Below are 9,947 nucleotides of genomic sequence, written 5' to 3'. Positions count from 1 at the left end.
CAGTGCTTACCACTGTTTAAAATCCTCTTCCTGCTGTATTGGTTTACTCAGTCCCTCCTATTTACTGCCTGTCTCTTCCACTGCTCTGTGAACTCTGGGTGAGCCCGATCTTGCCTGTCTTCTCCATTGAGGCACCCCTGGTGCTGAGAACAAGAACAGGCCCAGAGTAAGTGCTTAATAAAGATTCATTGAGCAAACAAATGAATCCAAACGATCTTATTGCTCTCATTGGTTGAATTTCTAAGTAATGTAAATATGTCTTAAAATTAAAGATACACTAGTAAACCATTGCCCTTTTATATACTCTGTTCCGTTTACGTTTTTATTTGGAAAAGGAGTCCTGTTGCTCTTTTAAAAGTTGCCTGTCCCACAGCATCCCCTTTGGTGTGTTTTAAGATAAAGGGAATAGAAGGCAGGACAGGGAGAAGAAGCGACCCTGCTGCCTCTCCTCCAGCTACACCAAGGATTCTAGAGGAAAAAGACCTTCTGGGCTGACCACAGGCACATACCTGGCCTGGAAGAAGCTTCTTCCCCACTTTATCCATCTCCAAACTCCAGAATCTCTCCACCATCTCCAAGGTGTTAGCTGGCATTCTGTTGCAAGGAAAGGAAGACTCAGGTTCCAGGGGGACTTTAAATGCACATACCTGGGAGGCCTGGTACAGTGGAACAGGTGAGTGTCCGTCTAGGAAAAGCCATGGTATCAGCTCCCGCATGAATGGAGAGAGAATGTCAAAGCGCCGTTGGATGGATGGAGGTGAAGCCATCCACACCGAATCCAAGCTGGGACAGGGGAGAAGAGCTAGATTTGGGGGTGGGGGGTGGGGATGGGGAGAACCTGCTTCCACCACTGACCTGCAGGTTTTGACCAAGTTTCCTTAAAGCATCTACTCTCGGGTCCCCATCTACGGAATGGCCATAATTTAAACTGCCCTCCTTGGTTTAAAGAACACAGTAAGTAGTTGCCATGGACCAGCCGGAGAAAGAGGATCTCACCGCCCAGGGTCAGAAGTAGCACTGACGAATGGGGTCAGAAGGACCAAGACAGCTGATGGTTGGCAGGGCAAATTTTATTGCGCTACAGTTGCAGATTATATAGACTAGAAAAGGGAAGGTTGCCAGACGGTGGTTTACATCATCTAGAGACTGTCTCGGCTCAAGGTTAACTTCCCTGGGAGGAAACCCATAAGCCCAGAATCATGCAGAATAACCTGCGTGTGCAGGGGGGAGACAGCTTCTAGTCTCAGTTCCCATTCTTTCTGATCCCTGGGCCCTGGTGGTTTATCTCCCATGGAACGGAACAAGGAGGGGAACAAGTAGGGACGGTCCCTTCGAGCAGCGGCGGCGGCATGCCTGGCATGTCCACAGCCTGCTCTCAAGGCTGACTGCCTCCCACAAGTAGTAAATAGATGTCGGCTCCTCTCTTATCAAGCTCCTCTCTTATCATTGGAAGCCCCACACTACTGCCATTGGCCACCTCGCTGGCCTTATGCGCCACAATGTGTAGGAAAAAGGCAAGAGCCAGGCGGTGTGTATTCTTGCTCCAGACGCCCAGAAAACTCAGTTTGCCCTTCTGTAAACTGGAGAAGGGGCCAGTGTGGCAGAGGGAGGATTACAAAGCAGCACGAGGAAATCTGGGGGGCTGGTGGGTATGTGTGGTGATAATTCTGCAGGGTACATACTTGTCAACACTTACCAAACTGCATGCTTTAAATATGTGCAGGTTATTGTATGTCGATTATCCATCAATGAAGCTTTATTTTAATGGAAATAGTGATACTTATGTATCCCTGTCTGGCACATTGAACAAGCCCAGATGTGGTCACGGATGAGGACATCTGAGAAGGAAGTACAAATACCCACATCAGCAGCTGGGCCCTCAGAGACACGAGACCCACGGGCTGGAGGTGCAGCTGGCAATGGGCGCTCTGGAGCCAGACCACGCGGTCTGTGGGCAGTCTCCTCTTCCATGAGTTGGGTAATCAAGGCCCTCTCGCCCACCAGGCATGGCCATGGGGTCAGCCCTCGAAACGGACAGACGAGGAATGAATGGTGGCCTGAGGAAGAGTTCGGGGTTGAGTCTCTTTCAACATCAAGAGTGTTTTGCATTCAAGGACCTCAGAGTGGATCCCACCTTGATACACAAAACCACACAATATGGGCTTCTAGAAATAGTGAAGGACCTGGATGAAAAAAGAAGTCTCCTGAGAGGAATTCTGGTAACACCCCCTCCAGGACAAGGGAGCCAGACTTCTGGGTTTTAGCAGCTATAGGACTTCCCAGAGTGAACAGCAATTCCCACAGGGCGGATGTCCTGCATCTTCTTACCCGAGTGTAGGTCCTGGGTGTTTCCAGCTTGCCTCTGCTCAAGGCCCTCCCTTGAGCCTCTTGATAATCCATCCTGTGAGTGACTCCTTCTCAGAGCCACCCACATAAAACTAACCTCAAAAGGGAGCTCATGCAGGTGCCTATAAGAGACAAGAGGTTAAAACGTGCATCCAGGAGGAGAAAGGGGGCAGACCACCTAGGTGGGCCCACATCCCTTCCCCTCATGTCTCCCCACATTTCCCCATAGACAATAATCCTTTCATCGCTCACCCCAAGACTCTCCATCACATTCCAGTCCCTATGGTTCCTCCTCTCATGTCAGCCCTCCTCGTTGAGGCGGTCTCCAAGCTGCCTCCGCAGGGAGTTGGCTTCCTGATGGAGGAAGGGGACAATTCAAAGTATCACAAAGGATCCTAATGCTCTCCTCTGAGAGAGTGCAATTCAACTTGTGCTTATTCTTAAGCTTTCGAAAGTTCGATTCTCTCTGATCCTCTCATTAACTGGCTTCTGTATTCAATGACTAACCTGAACATTCCACTTTACAGAGTGCTTTCAAGTCCATGACCTCCTTCCACCTTTGTACTCAGTATACCACTCCTCACTTAAAGAGGTGCAGGGATTTGGACTCAGAGCCGAGATGCAATAGACCTTGATTTAAACTCCGGAGCCCAAACACCCAATCCAGTGTTCTTGTTAGTATACCATATAGACTATGGTTTGCTTCTTAGCCATGCGTAATAAGAAGGATAGAGCGCAGCTAAAGAGGAAACAAAGAATGTTTACTTCAAAATCTGCCAGCCTGGGATAGAATAGACTTAACTGGTGATTTGCTGATTTCACTAGTTTAGCTATTGATAAAGGAGGTAACTATCAGCTAATCTCTTCACACACCCAACACAGCTTAGCTGCTTGGGCTTAGGTGGATGTCAGACAGATTTGAATTGGGTTTCTTGTCTACCACTTACTAGAAAGCTTCTAGAAGCTTCTAGAAGCCTCAAGTGCTTCATCTGTAAGATGAAGTTCTAAAGCACTTAGCACAGCATTTGGCACACAGTAAGCATTCAATTAATATTAACTATCACCATTTACATTGTTCTGGCATTAAGGTTTGCACAAAATATCTGTCTTCTTTATTGTGCAACTAATCTAGCAATGATGTGAGCACTTTACAGTGTTTCCTCCAGGCAACACTGAACAGCAGAAAGAGCTCCGGACCAGAAAAGGGAGAGTTGGGTTGTGTTTCCAGCTCAGCCCTCTCTGCAGGGTGGTCCTGCTGGCTTCTCCTGTTACTAAACGGAGAATTGGAATAAAAGATCTGTGCAGGCCCGTGTGCTCCAGCCTGGGAGAGGAAGCGGCTGTGGGCACCGCCTGGCTGTTGACCTTTCCTCATTACTGGGCTTGCCAACCTCCTTCACCCTCATTCCTGCCACTGGCAGAAAAATCCTCGTCTCCTATCACAGATTACTCATTCTCTACAAATCCCTTTTTGTTTGGAGAACAGATTCCTCAGCTGGTTGAGCCTCTCCCACACCCCTTGGCACCTGGAAACAGGCTTTGGCAAGTTCGATCCTGTTGGAGAACTTCACCTGCTCATGGTTCTACTTGAGGCAGATCAGCTCCTCCTTCAGGGACTCCACCTGGGCCTCCAGGTCAGACTTGCACAGGGTCGGCTCATCCAGGATCCTGCTCAGACTCTTCAGATCTGCCTCCACCAGCTGCCTCAAGGACACCTCTGTCTCATACCTGTGATACAGGAGCATCAGAGGCAGGCCTGGTTTAGTTTGTCAGACAACTGGGAGTTGGGGCTTGTGGTTTTTACAGCCATCTCGTTCATATAGGTTTCCAACGTGCTACCACAGCTCCTGGAGGAAAAGGCACTGGTAATTATTTTTTAATAAATGAAGAGCCAGTGGATTTAATGGGATAAAAGCACATAAACCGTGAGATTTCCAAAATTAAAACACTTCCTCCATTCTCCTGATTGGACTCTGTGCATAGCGGAGCATCAGGGGAACACGACTTCTACACTGGATGGGATTCGGAGATGTCCTCTGGAAAGGAAAAGCAGGCAGAGTCTGACTCTGGAGAAGGGTTCTCTGAGCTCTGGTTAGCAATGGCTCTGTCGATCTTAGGGAAACCGTCTAGGGAAAACTTTGTCAATGTTTGTTGGTACAGAGGACAGGCTAAGGGGAAGGAGAGGAAAGAGGGAAGACAACAGCCCCCTTACCCATTCACTTGGTCCTAAAGTCATCTGAGGCCAGCTTGGCGTTGTCAGTCTGCACCACCAGCCTGGCGTTGTCAGACCGCTGCACAGGATCTAGAAGACCCAAAACATTCTAGAATAAGCTTGGTTATTTTTAGCCAATCCCTACTAATTCACTTACTTGGAAGGAACAGAATGAGAAATCACAGTGGATCTTATATAAGATTATTAAATGCTGTCCATGTGCAATAGTTGCTCAATAAATATTTAAGAAATCAAACTAGGGGGAAAAAAGAACACTGACATATGCAAGAAAAGTGTCAATAGATACACAATTTTTCCTTTTCTTTCCTAATAAGCAATACTGAGAAGCTGATAATAACTAACATTTCTCTTTAAAAACCTACTGTATGTCTGGCATGGTAGCAGGAGCTGAAGATACAAAAATGAGTAAGCACTAGATCCTGCCCACAAAAAACTTCCAATTTAGTGGAGAAGATAAATATGTCAACTAGCAATTGGAGGGGGCAGAGTCATGGATGGAGCCACGCCCTCCCATCCATCCTGGATGGGTTGGTCCTATGTTCTTCTAGGTAGCTTCCACTCTCTGATTTCAGCCAACTCTTCTATGCCCTCACTGGACACTGTGCACCATGAGAAGCCCAGAAGCCTCTAGGTCAAGACGATGAAAAGATAATTAGGTACCCAGAAGAGGACAGCAACAAGAAGTCAGAGCAGTCAAAAGCCCAGGTAAGAGAGAGAGAAATTGGTCCAATTCGTACAAAAATTTCACTTTCTTAGCTTCCTTCTTGGGCTCAGTCTCTTCTCTTACCTCAGGATAATAGTTCCAGAGTCTTGGCAAATGCACGGAAGCATTCGGAGGCAGCTTTTTTTTTTTTTTTTTTTTTTTGCGGTACGCGGGCCTCTCACTGTTGTGGCCTCTCCCGTTGCGGAGCACAGGCTCCGGACGCGCAGACTCGGCAGCCATGGCTCACGGGCCCAGCCGCTCCGCGGCATGTGGGATCTTCCCGGACCGGGGCACGAACCCGTGTCCCCTGCATCGGCAGGCGGACTCTCAACCACTGCGCCACCAGGGAAGCCCCGGAGGCGGCTTTTAATTACAGTTTATTTATGCAAAGTGCTGCTACCTCCACACAGACTAACACTATGCAAATACTCAGATTTAACAGTCCTGGAACCAGAATAAGACCAGCCCTCAAGAAAACAGAATGGAAAAGCAAGACTTTAACCCATGTGTTTCAATCACACCGAGAGCTTATATTGTTTCTTAATCATATCTCGAATTCCCTCCCTACAACTTCCTGCTGGAGGTAGTGGGGTGCCCACCCCCTCACCTTCTGCTGGAGATCCTCGATGGTCCGGAAGCGGGACTGGTAGTCGGGGCACACAAGGGGATCTTGTTACTGGCTCTGCTCCCAGATGCGGCTCTCCAGCTCTGCGTTGTCCCGCTCCAGCTGGCGCACCTTCTCCTGGTAGTTGGCCAGCTGGCTGTTCAGGAACTGCATGGTCTCCTTCTCGTTGCCGTTGAAGGAGCCCTCACAGAAGCAGCCGCTGTTGCCCACGTTGGCGGGGATGTTGCAGGACCCGGGCAGGGTGGAGCCGTGGCAGCTGCGGGGCACGCAGGGCCGGGAGAAGCAACTGGAGCTGCAGCTCAGGCTGGGCAGGGAGCAGCTGTAAGGCATGGTGATGGAGGGAGTGAGGTGACCGGCGGAAGACAGAGTCCAAGTTGTCCAAGCCACAGAGCTGTGGGTCTCCTTCCTCTTGGGAGCATTTATAGCCCCTCTGCAGAGGGTATGGATGTGGAAGACAGCCCTTTTTTCTTACTCATTGGGTTGTCAAAAGCCTTTCCCCTTGGCGTGTTATGTTTCCTCAGAAGAGTCCCTCATCTCATAAAAGACTTTAGTTGGGCTTCTTGATAAGTCAGAACTCCTCTTCCATGCTGTGCATCAGTGAAGTAAGAGCTTTATGGTGTGGTTTCAAAGGGCTGGACTCGTGAAAGCCCTGGCCTTCATTTGTGGGGTGTGGTAGGTCCAGGAACGCTATGGCTTCTTCGCTTCCTGGCTTGACAGCCCTGATTCTTCTTGCTGATATGGAAAAGTATAGCCCTTGCCCATGTATCACTCCCTTGGTCAAATTCCAAATTCATGGTTCTCAGAAAGAAGAATAGATCCCCTCTAGGACCATTAAAATAGCCTGGTTCCCAGTGGCCCTGTTACCTGATATGACAGGCGTCATCATATCCATAATAATGTCAATCAACGAAACAGCAGATAGTCACCAGGATCATGGTTTGTATAGGGCACCGTGAGGAATATGGAAGGTAGGATCAGGGCTGTGGTCAGAAGGAGCTCACACTTGTTGAGCACCTGTACAAGCCCAAGTTGGTACTAGACACTCTTCACAAACACGATCTTATTCACATCTCACCATGACCTTTCGAGGTACATGATAATATTGCCATTTTACAGACAGGCAAACAGAGGCATAGAGAGTAGGGGTTAATGTGTTGTGAATCCAGGATTTCAACACAGATCTCTGTTCTTTCCATCATACCATGCTGCTTAAATTAATGAACTAACTCCTTCCCTAACTTCTTCTGACAAGTCATCTCTCCCTCCTGTCTTAGCTTTCATTTCACTTTGAGCATAACATTGCATGACTTATATGCATATCTCTCTGTGTATTTGAGTTCCCAGAAGCAAAGACATGGTCTAGTTCATCTTTGAATCCTCTGCTCTAGGCACATGGTACACAATAGGGACCCAATGGACATTTGTTGGGTGGATGAAGGAATGAGCATTGTATAATAATATGAGGCAAGAGATGATAAGGGAGAAGTTGAAAAAATGGGGAGAGAGAGCACAGCCAGAACTGGAAGTTCACAGGGATAGATTTGTGCCGGGACGGGGAGGCTTCTAAGAAGCAGAGAGGAGAAAAGCAGATACTGCAGGTGGAAGAATCATGTGCACACAGAACGGTGCAGGAAAGCCCAAGGCATGGTCGAGTACGACTAGGTAACTGGGAGGGGAGAGAGTGAAGGGAAGTGGTGGAAAATAGAGCTGGATGGGGAGGTTGTGACCATATGGCAGAGGTCTTCAATGACAAAGCTAAGGAGCTTAGACTTCCCTGGAGGGCAACATTTTAGCAAACATTTATCTGTTTTAGCAAAATGAAGATAAGGCTGGAAGCAGAGGAGCGGCAAGGTTATTGTAATAGTCTGGGTCCGCAGTAATAAAGAATCGAGTTTAGGTATCTGTAGGGGAAGTGTAAAAGAAGAAACTGGTGTAAGAACCATTTTCAAAGAAACATTTTTTTTTAATCAGCAATCTGAGAGAGGGTCAAGAATGAAACCAAAATTTGGCAAGCATAAGAATTCAGGAGAAAACTTTACCATTCACAGAAACACAGAGAGCAGGAGAAAGCACTGTTTTGCACATCAAGGATGAGTTAGCTCACTTCCTTTAACAAACATTTACTGAGTCCGTCCTATATGCCAGACACAGAGCTAGGCACTGGGGATGCAACAATGAGCAAGAGAGGCAAACCTACAACCTAGTGGAGAATGCACACCAGCCAGGTGGATGATACATCTGTCATGGGGGGAAGCCCCAGCTGCTGGAAGAACGTGCAGCCGGAGATCTAACCAGACTTAGCAGAGGTCAAGGAAGGCTTTCTGGAGGAATTGATGATATTGCTGAGAGCTGAAACTAAGTGAAGAGGAAGGAGATTGTTCTGGGTAGAGTTGGGGCAAACATGAGGGCCAGAAGTGAGCGAGCACATTGCATTTGGCCATATTTCCCATTTTTCACAAACAGCTTAAACAGAAAATGATATTTTTGTGGCTCACTGGGGAAAAGTGACTGGACTGCCTTGGCCAACTATTCTGAGGACTCAGAGCATCAGTACCATGACTCCCTCTAGCCCATTCACCTCAATAAGTTGGGAAGTTCTGCATTAGAGGAATTGGAAAAAGCTTAGTAAGGATGGTATGAGCCAGGGAGTAACAGATGATCATAGAGGAGAAGCAGACAACCTCAGCCAGCACCAGCATCCCTCCAAAGTGGTTCTTGCCCAGGGCCCAGCCCCACACATCAGACTGCCTGCAACTATTGCAGCTGGGTCTTACAGCCAGCTGCACTGGTGACAAGCCCCCACACTAGTGTGCCTACAGCAATAGTGACCCAGCCACAGACACACACAGATTACACAGCCCTGGAGCACCTGCCTCTGGTAACCAACTGGGACCCCACTGCTGGGCCCCACAAAACACCTTCTACACAAAGCCACTCCTTCAAGACAGGGAGACATAGATGGTCTACCTCATGTGTAGAAACAAACACAGAGAATTAAGTAAAGTGAGGAGATAAAGAATATGTTCCAAGTGAAAGAAAGGAATATGTCCCTTAGAAAAATAAATAAATGAAATGGCAATAATCAATCTTCCAGATAAGGAGTTCAAAGTAATGGCCATAAAGACATTCAGCAAACTCAGAAGAATGGAGGAACACGGTGATAACATCAACAAAGGGATGAAAAATATGAAAAAGAACCAATCAGAGCTGGAGAATACAATAACAGAAATGAAAAATACACTAGAGGGAATCCTAACCCTGTCAGTCCAGTTGTAAAGACTCCATGCTCCCACTGCAGGGGACAAGGGTTTAATCTCTGGTCAGGGAACTAAGATCCCACATGCCATGCAGTGCAACCAAAAAATAAAAATAAAAAGAAAGAAAGAAAAGAAAAGAAAAAGAAAAAATCAATAAGGAAATATTGGCATTAAATGATACATAAGATCAGATAGACTTAATAGCTATATACAGGACTTTCCACCCCAAAACAGCAGATTCATATTCTTTTCAAGTGCACATGGAGCATTTTCCAGGATAGATTACATGTTAGGCAACAAAACCAGTCTCAGTAAATTTAAGGAGATTGAAATCATATCAAGCACCTTTTCTGACCGTAATGATATGAGACTACAAATCAACTACAAGAGCAACACTGGAAAAAAACACAAATACATGGAGTCTAAACACCATGCTACTAAGCAACCAATGTGTTATTGAAGAAATCATAAAGTACCTTGAGAAAAATGAAAATGGAAACACAACAATCCAAACTCTATGGGACACAGCAAATGCAGTTCTAAGAGGGAAATGTATAGCAATACAGACCTGCCACAGGAAATAGGAAAAATCTCAAATAAACAACCTAACTTTATGCCTAAAGGAACTAGAAAAAGAACAAAGTCCAGAGGTAGTAGAAGGAAGAGAATAATAAAGATCAGAGTGAAAATAAGTGAAATAGAGGCTAAAGAAACAATAGAAAATATCAGTGAAACTAAAAGCTGGTTCTTTGAAAAGATAAACAATTCTATAAACCTTTAACCAAA

At 46.7% G+C, this 9,947-nt stretch overlaps 1 pseudogene across 1 annotated transcript; it reads right to left on the bottom strand.

Annotated features, from left to right (window-relative positions):
- Positions 1-2,646: 2,646 nt before the first annotated feature.
- On the bottom strand, positions 2,647-6,234 carry LOC309837871 (keratin, type I cuticular Ha3-I-like; annotated as a pseudogene). The gene is made up of 4 exons: positions 5,887-6,234; positions 4,564-4,645; positions 3,870-4,071; positions 2,647-2,700 (listed from the first exon to the last, which is right to left on the bottom strand). The product of its transcript is annotated as a keratin, type I cuticular Ha3-I-like (transcript).
- Between the last annotated feature and the right edge of the window lie 3,713 nt (positions 6,235-9,947).

The sequence above is a fragment of the Grampus griseus genome (genome assembly GCF_964374135.1).
Source record: "Grampus griseus genome assembly, chromosome: 20".
NCBI classification, from domain to species: domain Eukaryota; kingdom Metazoa; phylum Chordata; class Mammalia; order Artiodactyla; family Delphinidae; genus Grampus; species Grampus griseus.
This window is presented reverse-complemented; position numbering and strand designations above follow the sequence as displayed.